Raw genomic sequence first — 18,200 nt, forward strand, 5'->3', positions numbered from 1 at the left:
GGTAGCCTAGTGGTGAGAGCAGGTAGCCTAGTGGATAGAGCAGGTAGCCTAGTGGATAGAGCAGGTAGCCTAGTGGTTAGAGCCTAGTGGTTAGAGGCAGGTAGCCTAGTGGTTAGAGCAGGTAGCCTAGTGGTGAGAGCAGGTTGCCTAGTGGTGAGAGCAGGTAGCCTAGTGGTGAGAGCAGGTAGCCTAGTGGTGAGAGCAGGTAGCCTAGTGGTGAGAGCAGGTAGCCTAGTGGTTAGAGCAGGTAGTCTAGTGGTTAGAGCAGGTAGCCTAGTGGTTAGAGCAGGTAGCCTAGTGGTGAGAGCAGGTTGCCTAGTGGTGAGAGCAGGTAGCCTAGTGGTTAGAGCAGGTAGCCTAGTGGTTAGAGCAGGTAGCCTAGTGGTGAGAGCAGGTAGCCTAGTGGTGAGAGCAGGTAGCCTAGTGGTTAGAGGCAGGTAGCCTAGTGGTGAGAGCAGGTAGCCTAGTGGTTAGAGCAGGTAGCCTAGTGGTGAGAGCAGGTAGCCTAGTGGTTAGAGCAGGTAGCCTAGTGGTTAGAGCAGGTAGTCTAGTGGTGAGAGCAGGTAGCCTAGTGGTGAGAGCAGGTAGCCTAGTGGTGAGAGCAGGTAGCCTAGTGGTGAGAGCAGGTAGCCTAGTGGTGAGAGCAGGTAGCCTAGTGGTTAGAGCAGGTAGCCTAGTGGTGAGAGCAGGTAGCCTAGTGGTGAGAGCAGGTAGCCTAGTGGTGAGAGCAAGTAGCCTAGTGGTTAGAGCAGGTAGCCTAGTGGTTAGAGCAGGTAGCCTAGTGGTTAGAGCAGGTAGCCTAGTGGTGAGAGCAGGTAGCCTAGTGGTTAGAGCAGGTAGCCTAGTGGTGAGAGCAGGTAGCCTAGTGGTTAGAGCAGGTAGCCTAGTGGTTAGAGCAGGTAGCCTAGTGGTTAGAGCAGGTAGCCTAGTGGTTAGAGCAGGTAGCCTAGTGGTGAGAGCAGGTAGCCTAGTGGTGAGAGCAGGTAGCCTAGTGGTGAGAGCAGCTAGCCTAGTGGTTAGAGCAGGTAGCCTAGTGGTGAGAGCAGGTAGCCTAGTGGTTAGAGCAGGTAGCCTAGTGGTGAGAGCAGGTAGCCTAGTGGTGAGAGCAGGTAGCCTAGTGGTGAGAGCAGGTAGCCTAGTGGTGAGAGCAGGTAGCCTAGTGGTGAGAGCAGGTAGCCTAGTGGTGAGAGCAGGTTGCCTAGTGGTTAGAGCAGGTAGCCTAGTGGTTAGAGCAGGTAGCCTAGTGGTGAGAGCAGGTAGCCTAATGGTTAGTGCAAGTAGCCTAGTGGTTAGAGCAGGTAGCCTAGTGGTTAGAGCAGGTAGCCTAGTGGTTAGAGGCAGGGAGCCTAGTGGTTAGAGCAAGTAGCCTAGTGGTTAGAGCAGGTAGCCTAGTGGTTAGAGCAAGTAGCCTAGTGGTTAGAGCAGGTAGCCTAGTGGTGAGAGCAGGTAGCCTAGTGGTTAGAGACAGGTAGCCTAGTGGTTAGAGCCTAGTGGTTGGAGACTAGTGGTTAGAGGCAGGTAGCCTAGTGGTTAGAGACAGGTAGCCTAGTGGTTAGAGGCAGGTAGCCTAGTGGGTAGAGCCTAGTGGTTAGAGCCTAGTGGTTAGAGCAGGTAGCCTAGTGGTTAGAGGCAGGTAGCCTAGTGGTTAGAGCGGGTAGCCTAGTGGTTAGAGGCAGGGAGCCAAGTGGTTAGAGGCAGGGAGCCAAGTGGTTAGAGCAGGTAGCCTAGTGGTTAGAGACAGGTAGCCTAGTGGTTAGAGCAGGTAGCCTAGTGGTTAGAGCAAGTAGCCTAGTGGTTAGAGCAAGTAGCCTAGTGGTGAGAGCAGGTAGCCTAGTGGTGAGAGCAGGTAGCCTATTGGTTAGAGCAGGTAGCCTAGTAGTTAGAGGCAGGTAGCCTAGTGGTTAGAGGCAGGTAGCCTAGTGGTTAGAGGCAGGTAGCCTAGTGGTTAGAGGCAGGTAGCCTAGTGGTTAGAGCAGGTAGCCTAGTGGGTAGAACAGCTAGCCTAGTGGTTAGAGCATGTAGCCAAGTGGTTAGAGCAGGTAGCCTAGTGGTTAGAGCAGGTAGCCTAGTGGTTAGAGCAGGTAGCCTAGTGGTTAGAGGCAGGTAGTCTAGTGGTTAGAGCAGGTTGCCTAGTGGGTAGAGCAGGTTGCCTAGTGGGTAGAGCAGGTTGCCTAGTGGTTAGAGCAGGTAGCCTAGTGGTTAGAGCAGGTAGCCTAGTGGTTAGAGGCAGTAACCAAAAGGTTGCTGGATCAAATCCCTGAGCTCACAAAGTAAAAATATGAAATTCTGCCCCTGAACAAGGCAGGTAACCCACTGTTCCCCTGAACAAGGCAGTTAACCCACTGTTCCCCTGAACAAGGCAGTTAACCCACTGTTCCCCTGAACAAGGCAGTTAACCCACTGTTCCCCTGAACAAGGCAGGTAACCCACTGTTCCCCTGAACAAGGCAGTTAACCCACTGTTCCCCTGAACAAGGCAGTTAACCCACTGTTCCCCTGAACAAGGCAGGTAACCCACTGCTCCCCTGAACAAGGCAGGTAACCCACTGTTCCCCTGAACAAGGCAGTTAACCCCACTGTTCCCCTGAACAAGGCAGTTAACCCACTGTTCCCCTGAACAAGGCAGTTAACCCACTGTTCCCCTGAACAAGGCAGTTAACCCACTGTTCCCCTGAACAAGGCAGTTAACCCCACTGTTCCCCTGAACAAGGCAGGTAACCCACTGTTCCCCTGGACAAGGCAGTTAACCCACTGTTCCCCTGAACAAGGCAGTTAACCCCACTGTTCCCCTGAACAAGGCAGGTAACCCACTGTTCCCCTGAACAAGGCAGTTAACCCACTGTTCCCCTGAACAAGGCAGGTAACCCACTGTTCCCCTGAACAAGGCAGGTAACCCACTGTTCCCCTGAACAAGGCAGGTAACCCACTGTTCCCCTGAACAAGGCAGGTAACCCACTGTTCCCCTGAACAAGGCAGTTAACCCACTGTTCCCCTGAACAAGGCAGTTAACCCACTGTTCCCCTGAACAAGGCAGTTAACCCCACTGTTCCCCTGAACAAGGCAGTTAACCCACTGTTCCCCTGAACAAGGCAGTTAACCCCACTGTTCCCCTGAACAAGGCAGGTAACCCACTGTTCCCCTGAGCAAGGCAGTTAACCCACTGTTCCCCTGAACAAGGCAGTTAACCCACTGTTCCCCTGAACAAGGCAGTTAACCCACTGTTCCCCTGAACAAGGCAGTTAACCCACTGTTCCCCTGAACAAGGCAGGTAACCCCACTGTTCCCCTGAACAAGGCAGTTAACCCACTGTTCCCCTGAACAAGGCAGTTAACCCCACTGTTCCCCTGAACAAGGCAGTTAACCCACTGTTCCCCTGAACAAGGCAGGTAACCCCACTGTTCCCCTGAACAAGGCAGGTAACCCACTGTTCCCCTGAACAAGGCAGTTAACCCCACTGTTCCCCTGAACAAGGCAGTTAACCCACTGTTCCCCTGAACAAGGCAGGTAACCCACTGTTCCCCTGAACAGGGCAGTTAACCCACTGTTCCCCTGAACAAGGCAGTTAACCCACTGTTCCCCTGAACAAGGCAGGTAACCCACTGTTCCCCTGAACAAGGCAGTTAACCCACTGTTCCCCTGAACAAGGCAGTTAACCCACTGTTCCCCTGGACAAGGCAGTTAACCCCACTGTTCCCCTGAACAAGGCAGTTAACCCACTGTTCCCCTGAACAAGGCAGTTAACCCACTGTTCCCCTGAACAAGGCAGTTAACCCACTGTTCCCCTGAACAAGGCAGTTAACCCACTGTTCCCCTGAACAGGCAGTTAACCCACTGTTCCCCTGAACAGGCAGTTAACCCACTGTTCCCCTGAACAAGGCAGTTAACCCCACTGTTCCCCTGAACAAGGCAGTTAACCCGCTGTTCCCCTGAACAAGGCAGTTAACCCACTGTTCCCCTGAACAAGGCAGTTAACCCACTGTTCCCCTGAACAAGGCAGTTAACCCACTGTTCCCCTGAACAAGGCAGGTAACCCACTATTCCCCAGTAGGCCGTCATTGACTTGCCAAGGTTAAATATATTTTTAAAAAGTAGTCCCTATTTAGGGCTCTACCCTTAACCAGGGGGCCATTTCACACACAGACAACATCTCTAAACAAGTGGTTAAAATGTACACGTTTATTCATTGTATCATTAATCAAATATACAAAGAACAATACATAGTCAGGTCCCAGATCAGATTGTGCTTCAGCCAACCTGTTCTTGGCCTGTATTCATAAAGCCTCTCCTAGTAGGAGAGCTGATCTAGGATCAGATTGTGCTTCAGCCAACCTGTTCTTGGCCTGTAGTCATAAAGCCTCTCCTAGTAGGAGAGCTGATCGAGGATCAGATTAGTCTTTTAGATCACGGTGGCCACATTTTACACAGGCAGCCCAATTCTGATCTATTTGGCAATAATTGGTCTTTTGACTGGGCAAAATATCCGAATCGGTCTGCCTGTTTTAATGCAGCCAATGAATTAGATGATTATATACAAACAAAAGGGGGAACTGATTCTAGATCAGCAGAGGCTTTATAAATACAGGCCCCGGACAGGTTGGCTGAAGCACAATCTGATCCTAGATCAGCCCTCCTACTAATACAAAACAAATTTGGGAACAGGCTTTACAGAAAACACAGCTAGAATCAAACTTACTCACGGATCTGTCCCAAATGGTCCCCTATTCCCTACATAGTGCCCTATAGCCCTATGGGGCCCTGGATAAAATAGTGCACTATAAAGTGAATAGAGGGTTATTTGGGATGTAGAAAAGGTTTCTTTCATACAATGACAACATTATATAGAATTAGATAAATCACGATCACAAAACAAATACAAATCTAGAGTTATTCTTCATCTTTTAAAAAGTCCTTTCATTGTATTTCTATATTTTTTTTGAAAGACTCGACCCTGTAGATCTGGAGAACATAAGATAGGTGTTAACATAAGTAATGTGGCATGTGGTTTGTATTGGAACAAGAGATACATGTCATCAATATTGGAACTAGGCCCGGGAGAAAAGGAAGCAAGGAAGTATGTTGTCGGTATTGGAACTAGACCGGGAAAAGGAAGTATGTTGTCGGTATTGGAACTAGACCGGGAAAAGGAAGTATGTTGTCGGTATTGGAACTAGGCCGGGAAAAGGAAGTATGTTGTCGGTATTGGAACTAGGCCGGGGAAAAGGAAGTATGTTGTGGGTATTGGAACTAGGCCGGGAAAAGGAAGTATGTTGTGGGTATTGGAACTAGGCCGGGGAAAGGAAGTATGTTGTGGGTATTGGAACTAGGCCGGGGGAAAAGGAAGTATGTTGTGGGTATTGGAACTAGGCCGGGGAAAAGGAAGTATGTTGTGGGTATTGGAACTAGGCCGGGGAAAAGGAAGTATGTTGTGGGTATTGGAACTAGGCCGGGGGAAAGGAAGTATGTTGTGGGTATTGGAACTAGGCCGGGGAAAAGGAAGTATGTTGTGGGTATTGGAACTAGGCCGGGGAAAAGGAAGTATGTTGTGGGTATTGGAACTAGGCCGGGGAAAAGGAAGTATGTTGTGGGTATTGGAACTAGGCCGGGAAAAGGAAGTATGTTGTGGGTATTGGAACTAGGCCGGGGAAAAGGAAGTATGTTGTGGGTATTGGAACTAGGCCGGGGAAAAGGAAGTATGTTGTGGGTATTGGAACTAGGCCGGGGAAAAGGAAGTATGTGGTCGGTATTGGAACTAGCCCGGGGAAAAGGAAGTATGTTGTGGGTATTGGAACTAGGCCGGGGGAAAAGGAAGTATGTTGTGGGTATTGGAACTAGGCCGGGAAAAGGAAGTATGTTGTGGGTATTGGAACTAGGCCGGGGAAAAGGAAGTATGTGGTCGGTATTGGAACTAGGCCGGGGAAAAGGAAGTATGTTGTGGGTATTGGAACTAGGCCGGGGAAAAGGAAGTATGTTGTGGGTATTGGAACTAGGCCGGGGAAAAGGAAGTATGTTGTGGGTATTGGAACTAGGCCGGGGAAAAGGAAGTATGTTGTCGGTATTGGAACTAGGCCAGGGAAAAGGAAGTATGTTGTGGGTATTGGAACTAGGCCGGGGAAAAGGAAGTATGTTGTCGGTATTGGAACTAGGCCAGGGAAAAGGAAGTATGTTGTGGGTATTGGAACTAGGCCGGGGAAAAGGAAGTATGTTGTGGGTATTGGAACTAGGCTGGGGAAAAGGAAGTATGTTGTGGGTATTGGAACTAAGCCGGGGAAAAGAAAGTATGTTGTGGGTATTGGAACTAGGCCGGGGAAAAGGAAGTATGTTGTGGGTTTTGGAACTAAGCCGGGGAAAAGGAAGTATGTTGTGGGTATTGGAACTAGGCCGGGGAAAAGAAAGTATGTTGTGGGTATTGGAACTAGGCCGGGGAAAAGGAAGTATGTTGTGGGTTTTGGAACTAGGCCGGGGAAAAGGAAGTATGTTGTGGGTATTGGAACTAGGCCGGGGAAAAGGAAGTATGTTGTCGGTATTGGAACTAGGCCGGGAAAAGGAAGTATGTTGTCGGTATTGGAACTAGGCCGGGGAAAAGGAAGTATGTTGTGGGTATTGGAACTAGGCCGGGGAAAAGGAAGTATGTTGTGGGTATTGGAACTAGGCCGGGGAAAAGGAAGTATGTTGTGGGTATTGGAACTAGGCCTCTATCTCCAGGTGGGTTTCAGTGCTTTACTGGAGTCTCTGAGGTGGGTGGACTTATCAGAGAAACTGCTGCTGTTTTTCCCAGCATGCCCTTTAGGCTGCGCCAGCGAGTCAGGGAGGGTGTGTGGGGCCAGGGGTTGGGGATCGGGGCGCGCAGGGGTCCCTTGATACTTTGTGTTCTCCTGATGGGGTTGTCTGTGCCTGGGGGGCCCGCGGGGGCCACCCTGTGGTGTCTCAACGACCCCGCCCGGCTGAGGGGTGAGGGTCCGGGAGAGGGGACAGGGGAGGAACGGGGGGAGTTTTTAGAGGGGGCGAGGGTACTCCCCGGGGGAGAGTGGTCCGTCTGAAAGAGGAAGCGGCTGTATTTCGGGCAAATCCAGGGAGGGGGTGGGGTTGGAGACACCTCCACGGTGGGAGGGGGTCGGGGGGCACTGAGGCTGTTACCTCCTCCACCCCCGCTGTTGGAACAGCCCCACCTGCGGCGGCGGGCTCGGAGGGTGGAACGGCACATCTTTTCCTCTGGAGGCGGTCTGGGGGCCACGGGGCGGAGAGGCTTTCGGAAGGACGGCTTCCTCTGGAGGGTGGAAGGTTGGGGTTGGTCTCGGGCACTGCCGTGGACACCCGTGGTGGTCACAGACTTGGGGTCGTCGACCTGGAGGCTACTGCGACGGGGTGTGGCGGAGCTCCTCTCTGCCCGTCTCAGAGAGCGGTTGGCTGGGTGAGAGGAGGAGGTGGTGGTGGTCCGTGGACCAGAGCTCTGGTGGCCAGGGGGTTTCTCCACCTGTTTACCTGGGATCGAGCCACGTCGACCGGCCTTGAAGATAGGGACCACACGCCTCATGCCCTGGTTCTCGGAGGAGTTGAGGGTGCGGATGACAGCTTTTCGCCCACCGGTGGTGGTGGGGATGGCAGAGGGGGGTCTGGAAGGCTTAGAGACCTGACTGGTCGTGGGATTCGTACCCTGGGCTGACCTATCAGAGGCGCCAGCGGTGACTGACGCAGGCAGCCCATTGGTGGAGGTAGACACTGCTGGGACCGATGACTCATCGGAGGAAACAGGCACTGACTGGTCAGTGATGGAAACAGGCACTGAGTACTCATTGGTGGGTTGAGATTCTGAAGGCATGCTATTGGCTGGGGACTCCCCCATAGAAGAAGCGGACACCTGGTGTGTTGGACTCTCAGCCTCGTCGGCGTGTGTGGGGTTTTCACCGCTCTGTGCGTGTGAGGAGAGGTCTGTAATAGCTGTGGACGGAGATGGATCAGTACGAGAATCTGTCGTCGACGACTCTGTCCGAGACACACCCTTCTCCTCCTCCTGCTCTCCCCTCTTCTCCTCCTCCTGCTCTCCCCTCTTCTCCTCCTCCTGCTCTCCCCTCTTCTCCTCCTCCTGCTCTCCCCTCTTCTCCTCCTCCTCCTCCTCCTGTTCTCCCCCCTCCTCCTCCTCCTCCTGTTCTCCCCTCTCCTCCTCTGCGTCACCGACAGCAGGCTCCTCATTCACTATCCCTGCAGCCACCATCCTCCCCTTCTCATCCACCTCTTCCTCCCTCTGTTCCCGCCCCTCACAACGCCCTTGGGAATTCTCCTGTGTATCCGTGAGGATAGAGTCTCTGGGAATCTCCTTCTCCAGGTCTGTGTGGGTGACGACATCTCCCTGGGCGTGACCGTGAGGGGTCGAGACGAGGTCGAACGCTCGGAGCTTAGGAACCAGAGTGTGTCGTTCAAGGTTGACGGTCAGACCACTGGGTTGGTTGTTGTCAGGGTCAGGGGTCGGGTTCAGGTCTGTGCTAGGTTTGTGGTCAATGGTTGCTGTCTGAGGGCTGTGATTTGAGTTGATGCCAGGTTGAAGTTGATGCCTCGGTCCTAAGGAGGTGGGTATAGAGGAGGGGGGACCAGGCCAGTCCACCTGAGGGTGCTGGTTCTGAGGTTGCGTGTGACCCGCAGGTCCCTGGGTCAGAGGGGAGATGTTGGGAATCCGCAGCCCAGGTTCAGGTGACCTCATGGGGGAGGAATCCCGCTGCTCGGCCCCCCTCCATAGTCGCCTCCCGGGATTCGGTGACCCCCCTACGACCTGAAGGTCAGAGGTGATGCCCAGAGTTAGCAGGCTAGTCAGTTGACGGTCAGCCGCGGCGGAGGCAGAGCCGCGAGAACGGCGGACGCTTCCGGAACGCCCCAGTGCAATCTGGGGGCTGTGCGGCGAGCATGGGCGAGACTTGAGAAGCTCGATAAGCCCCTCCTCCTGGGATAGGGCCACCTCTATGTCCGTCTCGCTGCTGCTGCGCATTCCGAAGACCCCGCCCACCTCCTCTCCGCTCGCCCACGAGTGCCGTTTCTCCTCGAGCTCCTGAATCCGACGATGAGACGCCTCCTTCAGCTCACGCTCCAGGTTGTCCTAGAGGAGGGAGGGAGAGATGTTTCAAATGTCTTTATTCTTTTGGAACTTCTGTGAGTGTAAAGTTTACTCTTCATTTTATATTGTTTACTTCACTTTTGTTTATTCTCTATTTCAATTGTTTTGGTAATGTTAACATATGTTTCCCCATGGCAATAAAGCTCCTTAAATTGAAATGTAATTGAAATTGAGAGAGAAATGGGAGAGGGGGGGGAGCGGTAGAGAGAGAGAGGGGAGCAGTAGAGAGAGAGGGGGGAGCGGTAGAGAGAGAGAGAGAGAGAGAAGGGGGCGGTAGAGAGAGAGAGGGGGAGCGGTAGAGAGAGAGAGGGGAGCAGTAGAGAGAGAAGGGGGAGCGGTAGAGAGAGAGAGAGAGAGAGAAGGGGGGGCGGTAGAGAGAGAGGGGGGGAGCGGTAGAGAGAGAGAGAGAGAGAGAAGGGGGTGGGCGGTAGAGAGAAAGGGAGAGAGGGGGAGCGGTAGAGAGAAAGGGAGAGAGGGGGGAGCGGTAGGGAGTTAGCGAGGGGGAGCAGTAGAGAGAGAGAGGGGGAGCGGTAGAGAGAGTTAGCGAGGCGGGGAGCAGTAGAGAGAGAGGGGGAGCAGTGGAGAGAGAGAGAGGGGGGCGGTAGAGAGAGAGAGAGGGGAGCGGTAGAGAGAGAGAGGGGGTGGGCGGTAGGGGAGAGAGAGAGGGGGAGCGGTAGGGAGAGAGCGCGAGGGGGAGCGGTAGAGAGAGAGAGAGAGGGGGAGCGGTAGAGAGAGAGAGGGGGAGCGGTAGAGAGAGTTAGCGAGGCGGGGAGCAGTAGAGAGAGAGAGGGGGAGCAGTGGAGAGAGAGAGGGGGCGGTAGAGAGAGAGAGAGGGGAGCGGTAGAGAGAGGGGGTGGGCGGTAGGGAGAGAGAGAGAGGGGGACGGTAGGGAGAGAGCGCGAGGGGGAGCGGTAGAGAGAGAGAGGGGGGAGCGGTAGAGAGAGAGAGGGGGGGGAGCGGTAGAGAGAGAGAGCGAGGGGGGAGCGGTAGAGAGAGAGGGGGCGGTAGAGAGAGAGCGAGGGGAGCGGTAGGGAGGCGAGCGAGGGGAGCGGTAGAGAGAGGGGGGACGGTAGAGAGGGGGAGCGGTAGAGAGAGAGAGGGGGAGCGGTAGAGAGAGAGGGGAGCGGTAGAGAGAGAGCGAGGGGGAGCGGTAGAGAGAGAGAGAGGGGGCGGTAGAGAGAGTAGAGAAGGGGAGCGTAGTAGAGAGGGGGAGCGGTAGAGAGAGAGCGAGGGGGAGCGGTAGAGAGAGAGAGGGGGGAGCGGTAGAGAGAGAGAGGGGAGCGGTAGAGAGGGGAGCGGTAGAGAGAGGGCGGTAGAGAGAGAGGGGAGCGGTAGAGAGAGCGAGGGGAGCGGTAGAGAGAGAGAGCGAGGGGAGCGGTAGGGAGAGAGAGAGGGGGAGCGGTAGGGAGAGAGCGCGAGGGGAGCGGTAGGGAGAGAGAGTGGGGGAGCGGTAGGGAGAAGCCGCGGGGGGAGCGGTAGAGAGAGGCGAGGGAGCGGTAGAGAGAGAGCGAGGGGGAGCGGTAGAGAGAGAGAGAGGGGGACGGTAGGGAGAGAGCGCGAGGGGGAGTGGTAGGGAGAGCGCGAGGGGGGAGCGGTAGGGAGAGAGTGGGGGAGCGGTAGGGAAGAGCGCGAGGGGGAGTGGTAGGGAGAGACGCGAGGGGGAGCGGTAGGGAGAGAGAGTGGGGAGCGGTAGGGAGAGAGCGCGAGGGGGGACGGTAGAGAGAGCGAGGGGACGGTAGAGAGAGCGAGTGGGGGGAGCGGTAGGGAGAGAGAGCGGGGGGGAGCGGTAGAGAGAGGGGGAGCGGTAGAGAGGGAGAGAGAGAGGGGAGCGGTAGAGAGAGAGAGGGGGGAGCGGTAGAGAGAGAGAGAGGGGGGACGGTAGAGAGAAGCGAGGGGAGCGGTAGAGAAGGCGAGCGAGGGGAGCGGTAGGGGAGAGAGGGGAGCGGTAGAGAGAGAGAGAGGGGGGAGCGGTAGAGAGAGAGGGGGAGCAGTAGAGAGAGAGAGGGGGAGCGGTAGAGAGAGAGAGGGGGAGCGGTAGAGAGAGAGAGGGGGGTAGAGAGAGAAGGGGGAAGCGGTAGAAGAGAGGGGAGCGGTAGAGAAGAGGGGGAGCGGTAGAGAGAGGGGGCGGTAGAGAGAGGAGAGAGTAGAAGGGGAGGGGCGGTAGAGAGAGAGAGAGCGACGGTAGAGCGGTAGAAGAGAGGGGAGCGGTAGAGAGAGAGAGAGGGGGAGCGGTAGAGAGAGAGCGGTAGAGAGACGAGGAGCGGTAGAGAGAGAGGGGAGCGGTAGAGAGAGAGCGAGGGGAGCGGTAGAGAGAGCGACGCGGGGGGAGCGGTAGGGAGAGAGAGGGGGGAGCGGTAGAGAGAGAGGGGGACGGTAGAGAGAGCGGGGAGCGGTAGGGAGAGAGAATGGGGGAGCGGTAGAGAGAGACGAGGGGGAGCGGTAGAGAGAGAGAGCGAGGGGAGCGGTAGAAGAGAGAGCGAGGGGAGCGGTAGAGAGAGGGGGAGCGGTAGAGAGAGTGAGGGGAACGGTAGGGAGAGAGGGGGAGCGGTAGAGAGAGCGAGTGGGGAGCGGTAGGGAGAGAGAATGGGGGAGCGGTAGAGAGAAGCGAGGGGAGAGCGGTAGAGAGAGAGAGCGAGGGGAGCGGTAGAGAGGGGGAGCGAGGGGGAGCGGTAGAGAGAGAGCGAGGGGGAGCGGTAGGGGAGAGAATGGGGGGAGTGGTAGAGAGAGAGAGCGAGGGGGGAGCGGGTGAGAGACAGAGAGAGGGGGAGAGGTAGGGGGAGCGAGGGGGAGCGGTAGGGAGAGAGAGAGGGGGGGAGCGGTAGAGAGAGAGCGAGGGGGGAGCGGTAGGGAGAGAGAGCGAGGGGGACAGCAGGGGAGAGAGAGGGAGAGCGAGGGGGGAGCGGTAGAGAGAGAAAGAGGGGGAGCGGTAGAGAGAGAGCGAGGGGGGCAGCAGGGGAGAGAGAGGGAGAGCGAGGGGGGAGCGGTAGAGAGAGAAAGAGGGGGAGCGGTAGAGAGAGAGAGAGTGAGGGGGTAGAGAGAGAGAGAGGGGGAGCGGTAGAGAGAGTTAAGCGAGGCGGGAGCGGTAGAGAGAGAGAGGGGGAGCGGTAGAGAGAGAGAGAGAGGGGGGCGGTGAGAGAGAGAGAGGGGGGAGCGGTGGAGAGAGAGAGGGGGAGCGGTAGAGAGAGAGAGGGAGCGGTAGAGAGAGAGAGGGGGCGGTAGGGAGAGAGGGGGAGCGGTAGAGAGAGTTAGCGAGGGGGGAGCGGTAGAGAGAGAGAGAGAGAGAGCGGCAGAGAGAGAGAGCGAGGGGGAGCGGTAGGGAGAGAGAGTGTGGGGGAGCGGTAGAGAGAGAGCGAGGGGGAGCAGGGAAGAGACAGAGAGGGGGAGCAGGGGAGAGGGGAGCGAGGGGGAGCAGGGGGAGAGAGAGAGAGAGCGAGGGGGTAGAGAGAGGGGGGGAGCAGTAGAGAGAGGGGGGAGCGGTAGAGAGAGGGGGGAGCGGTAGAGAGAGGGGGGGAGCGGTAGAGAGAGGGGGGGAGCGGTAGAGAGAGGGGGGGAGCAGTAGAGAGAGAGAACAGTGTAAAAGTAAATATAGGTGTAACAACACTTGTTGAACACCAGGGGGCAGTAGCAGTACAGCAGACAACCAGGAGCAGAGACTCAGTGTTTATATTATACTCCTCAAACACAAAGTCCAAAGGTTTTTAATATTATTCAACTGGAACAGCTTGTTTGTATAATCACAATGAGGAAACCTTGTTCAAGACTAACAGAACGATGTTCTCGTCAGTGTGATTTATTCTGGTGTTCTAGACTAACAGAACGATGTTCTAGTCAGTGTGATTTATTCTGGTGTTCAAGACTAACAGAACGATGTTCTAGTCAGTGTGATTTATTCTGGTGTTCTAGACTAACAGAAAGATGTTCTAGTCAGTGTGATTTATTCTGGTGTTCTAGACTAACAGAACGATGTTCTAGTCAGTGTGATTTATTCTGGTGTTCTAGACTAACAGAACAATGTTCTAGTCAGTGTGATTTATTCTGGTGTTCTAGACTAACAGAACGATGTTCTAGTCAGTGTGATTTATTCTGGTGTTCTAGACAAACAGAACGATGTTCTCGTCAGTGTGATTTATTCTGGTGTTCTAGACTAACAGAACGATATTCTAGTCAGTGTGATTTATTCTGGTGTTCTAGACTAACAGAACGATGTTCTAGTCAGTGTGATTTATTCTGGTGTTCAAGACTAACAGAACGATGTTCTAGTCAGTGTGATTTATTCTGGTGTTCTAGACTAACAGAACGATGTTCTAGTCAGTGTGATTTATTGTGGTGTTCTAGACTAACAGAACGATGTTCTAGTCAGTGTGATTTATTCTGGTGTTCTAGACTAACAGAACAATGTTCTAGTCAGTGTGATTTATTCTGGTGTTCTAGACTAACAGAACGATGTTCTAGTCAGTGTGATTTATTCTGGTGTTCTAGACAAACAGAACGATGTTCTCGTCAGTGTGATTTATTCTGGTGTTCTAGACTAACAGAACGATATTCTAGTCAGTGTGATTTATTCTGGTGTTCTAGACTAACAGAACGATGTTCTAGTCAGTGTGATTTATTCTGGTGTTCTAGACTAACAGAACGATGTTCTAGTCAGTGTGATTTATTCTGGTGTTCTAGACTAACAGAACGATGTTCTAGTCAGTGTGATTTATTCTGGTTTTCTAGACTAACAGAATGATGTTCTAGTCAGTGTGATTTATTCTGGTGTTCTAGACTAACAGAACGATGTTCTAGTCAGTGTGATTTATTCTGGTGTTCTAGACTAACAGAACGATGTTCTAGTCAGTGTGATTTATTCTGGTGTTCTAGACTAACAGAACGATATTCTAGTCAGTGTGATTTATTCTGGTGTTCTAGACTAACAGAACTATGTTCTAGTCAGTGTGATTTATTCTGGTGTTCTAGACTAACAGAACAATGTTCTAGTTAGTGTGATTTATTCTAGTGTTCTAGACTAACAGAACGATGTTCAAGTCAGTGTGATTTATTCTGGTGTTCTAGACTAACAGAACGATGTTCTAGTCAGTGTGATTTATTCTGGTGTTCTAGACTAACAGAACGATGTTCTAGTCAGTGTGATTTATTCTGGTGTTCTAGACTAACAGAACGATGTTCTAGTCAGTGTGATTTATTCTGGTGTTCTAGACTAACAGAACGATGTTCTAGTCAGTGTGATTTATTCTGGTGTTCTAGACAAACAGAACGATGTTCTCGTCAGTGTGATTTACTCTGGTGTTCTAGACTAACAGAACGATGTTCTAGTCAGTGTGATTTATTCTGGTGTTCTAGACAAACAGAACAATGTTCTCGTCAGTGTGATTTATTCTGGTGTTCTAGACTAACAGAACGATGTTCTAGTCAGTGTGATTTATTCTGGTTTTCTAGACTAACAGAACGATGTTCTCGTCAGTGTGATTTATTCTGGTGTTCTAGACTAACAGAACGATGTTCTCGTCAGTGTGATTTATTCTGGTGTTCTAGACTAACAGAGCGATGTTCTAGTCAGTGTGATTTATTCTTGTGTTCTAGACTAACAGAACGATGTTCTAGTCAGTGTGATTTATTCTGGTGTTCTAGACTAACAGAAGGATGTTCTAGTCAGTGTGATTTATTCTGGTGTTCTAGACTAACAGTGATTTATTCTGGTGTTCTAGACTAACAGAACGATGTTCTAGTCAGTGTGATTTATTCTGGTGTTCTAGACTAACAGAACGATGTTCTAGTCAGTGTGATTTATTGTGGTGTTCTAGACTAACAGAACGATGTTCTCGTCAGTGTGATTTATTCTGGTGTTCTAGACTAACAGAACGATGTTCTAGTCAGTGTGATTTATTCTGGTGTTCTAGACTAACAGAACGATGTTCTAGTCAGTGTGATTTATTCTGGTGTTCTAGACTAACAGAACGATGTTCTAGTCAGTGTGATTTATTCTGGTGTTCTAGACTAACAGAACGATATTCTAGTCAGTGTGATTTATTCTGGTGTTCTAGACTAACAGAACTATGTTCTAGTCAGTGTGATTTATTCTGGTGTTCTAGACTAACAGAACAATGTTCTAGTTAGTGTGATTTATTCTAGTGTTCTAGACTAACAGAACGATGTTCAAGTCAGTGTGATTTATTCTGGTGTTCTAGACTAACAGAACTATGTTCTAGTCAGTGTGATTTATTCTGGTGTTCTAGACTAACAGAACGATGTTCTAGTCAGTGTGATTTATTCTGGTGTTCTAGACTAACAGAACGATGTTCTAGTCAGTGTGATTTATTCTGGTGTTCTAGACTAACAGAACGATGTTCTAGTCAGTGTGATTTATTCTGGTGTTCTAGACAAACAGAACGATGTTCTCGTCAGTGTGATTTACTCTGGTGTTCTAGACTAACAGAACGATGTTCTAGTCAGTGTGATTTATTCTGGTGTTCTAGACAAACAGAACAATGTTCTCGTCAGTGTGATTTATTCTGGTGTTCTAGACTAACAGAACGATGTTCTAGTCAGTGTGATTTATTGTGGTGTTCTAGACTAACAGAACAATGTTCTAGTCAGTGTGATTTATTGTGGTGTTCTAGACTAACAGAAGGATGTTCTAGTCAGTGTGATTTATTCTGGTGTTCTAGACTAACAGTGATTTATTCTGGTGTTCTAGACTAACAGAACGATGTTCTAGTCAGTGTGATTTATTGTGGTGTTCTAGACTAACAGAACGATGTTCTCGTCAGTGTGATTTATTCTGGTGTTCTAGACTAAAAGAACAATGTTCTAGTCAGTGTGATTTATTCTGGTGTTCTAGAACGATGTTCTAGTACCTTGACTGCTTTCTGGAATTTCAGGCAGAAGTCTTGGAACACTTTGAAACACTCGTCCAGCCTGAAGGACTCTCTGTCTTCACAGAAGAAGTCGATCAGAACGTTCCCTTCGTTCCTCAACTCCTGTCTCTCCCTTTGCAACTCAGCCAGGGCTGCTGTCGAATTCTAGGAGAGGAGACACACTGTTACTACACACACAAACAAGTTACCACGCACACTACATGTCGTCTCTCTAACTCTGTGTTCCTGACCTCCCTCTCTCTCTCTGTGTGTCCCTGTCCTCTCTCTCTCTCTGTGTGTCCCTGTCCTCTCTCTCTCTCTCTCTCTCTCTGTCCTCTCTCTCTCTCTCTCTCTCTCTGTCCTCTCTCTCTCTCTGTGTCCCTGTCCTCTCTCTCTCTCTCTCTCTCTCTCTCTCTCTCTTTCTGTGTGTCCCTGTCCTCTCTCTCTCTCTCTCTCTGTCTGTCCTCTCTCTGTGTCCCTGTCCTCTCTCTCTCTCTCTGTCCTCTCTCTGTGTCCCTGTCCTCTCTCTCTCTCTCTGTCCTCTCTCTCTCTCTCTCTCGGTGTCCCTGTCCTCTCTCTCTCTCGGTCCCTGTCCTCTCTCTCTCTCTGTCCCTGTCCTCTCTCTCTCCCTCTCTGTCCTCTCTCTCTCCCTGTCCCTATCTTCTCTCTCTCTCTCTCTCTCTCTGTCCCTGTCCTCTCTCTGTCCTCTCTCTCTCTCTCTCTCTCTCTCGGTCCCTGTCCTCTCTCTCTCTCTCTCTGACCTGTAGGAAGTGGTCCAGCTGCAGCAGCAGCTCAGTCTCTTCCTGGATGCTCTCCTCCACTGAGCGTGTGCGAGACGACAGCGACTGGAACTCTGCATCCACGTTCTCCACTGATATCCTGGAGGGAAAGGGTGAAAGAAGGTTCATGGTAGCAGTGAGTCACTACGTCATGATGATGATCACTGAAGTACAGTATATATAGTGTAGTAGTATTGACCAGAGCCCTTACAGTATATATAGTGTAGTAGTATTGACCAGAGCCCTTACAGTATATATAGTGTAGTAGTATTGACCAGAGCCCTTACAGTATATATAGTGTAGTAGTATTGACCAGAGCCCTTACAGTATATATAGTGTAGTAGTATTGACCAGAGCCCTTACAGTATATATAGTGTAGTAGTATTGACCAGAGCCCTTACAGTATATATAGTGTAGTAGTATTGACCAGAGCCCTTACAGTATATATAGTGTAGTAGTATTGACCAGAGCCCTTACAGTATATATAGAGTAGTAGTATTGACCAGAGCCCTTACAGTATATATAGTGTAGTAGTATTGACCAGAGCCCTTACAGTATATATAGTGTAGTAGTATTGACCAGAGCCCTTACAGTATATATAGTGTAGTAGTATTGACCAGAGCCCTTACAGTATATATAGTGTAGTAGTATTGACCAGAGCCCTTACAGTATATATAGTGTAGTAGTATTGACCAGAGCCCTATGGTCTTACAGTATATATAGTGTAGTAGTATTGACCAGAGCCCTTACAGTATATATAGTGTAGTAGTATTGACCAGAGCCCTTACAGTATATATAGTGTAGTAGTATTGACCAGAGCCCTTACAGTATATATAGAGTAGTAGTATTGACCAGAGCCCTATGGTCTTACAGTATATATAGTGTAGTAGTATTGACCAGAGCCCTTACAGTATATATAGTGTAGTAGTACTGACCAGAGCCCTATGGTCTTACAGTATATATAGTGTAGTAGTATTGACCAGAGCCCTTACAGTATATATAGTGTAGTAGTATTGACCAGAGCCCTTACAGTATATACAGTGTAGTAGTATTGACCAGAGCCCTTACAGTATATATAGTGTAGTAGTATTGACCAGAGCCCTTACAGTATATATAGTGTAGTAGTATTGACCAGAGCCCTTACAGTATATATAGTGTAGTAGTATTGACCAGAGCCCTATGGTCTTACAGTATATATAGTGTAGTAGTATTGACCAGAGCCCTTACAGTATATATAGTGTAGTAGTATTGACCAGAGCCCTTACAGTATATATAGTGTAGTAGTATTGACCAGAGCCCTTACAGTATATATAGTGTAGTAGTATTGACCAGAGCCCTTACAGTATATATAGTGTAGTAGTACTGACCAGAGCCCTATGGTCTTACAGTATATATAGTGTAGTAGTATTGACCAGAGCCCTTACAGTATATATAGTGTAGTAGTATTGACCAGAGCCCTTACAGT

The 18,200-nt window shown here is 51.1% G+C and overlaps 1 pseudogene; it reads right to left on the reverse strand.

Moving 5' to 3' along the window:
• Positions 1–4,157: 4,157 nt before the first annotated feature.
• LOC135536945 (FH2 domain-containing protein 1-like) overlaps positions 4,158–18,200 on the reverse strand; it is a 44,351-nt pseudogene continuing 30,308 nt past the window's right edge.

The sequence above is a fragment of the Oncorhynchus masou genome, unplaced genomic scaffold (genome assembly GCF_036934945.1).
Source record: "Oncorhynchus masou masou isolate Uvic2021 unplaced genomic scaffold, UVic_Omas_1.1 unplaced_scaffold_686, whole genome shotgun sequence".
Lineage (NCBI taxonomy): Eukaryota > Metazoa > Chordata > Actinopteri > Salmoniformes > Salmonidae > Oncorhynchus > Oncorhynchus masou.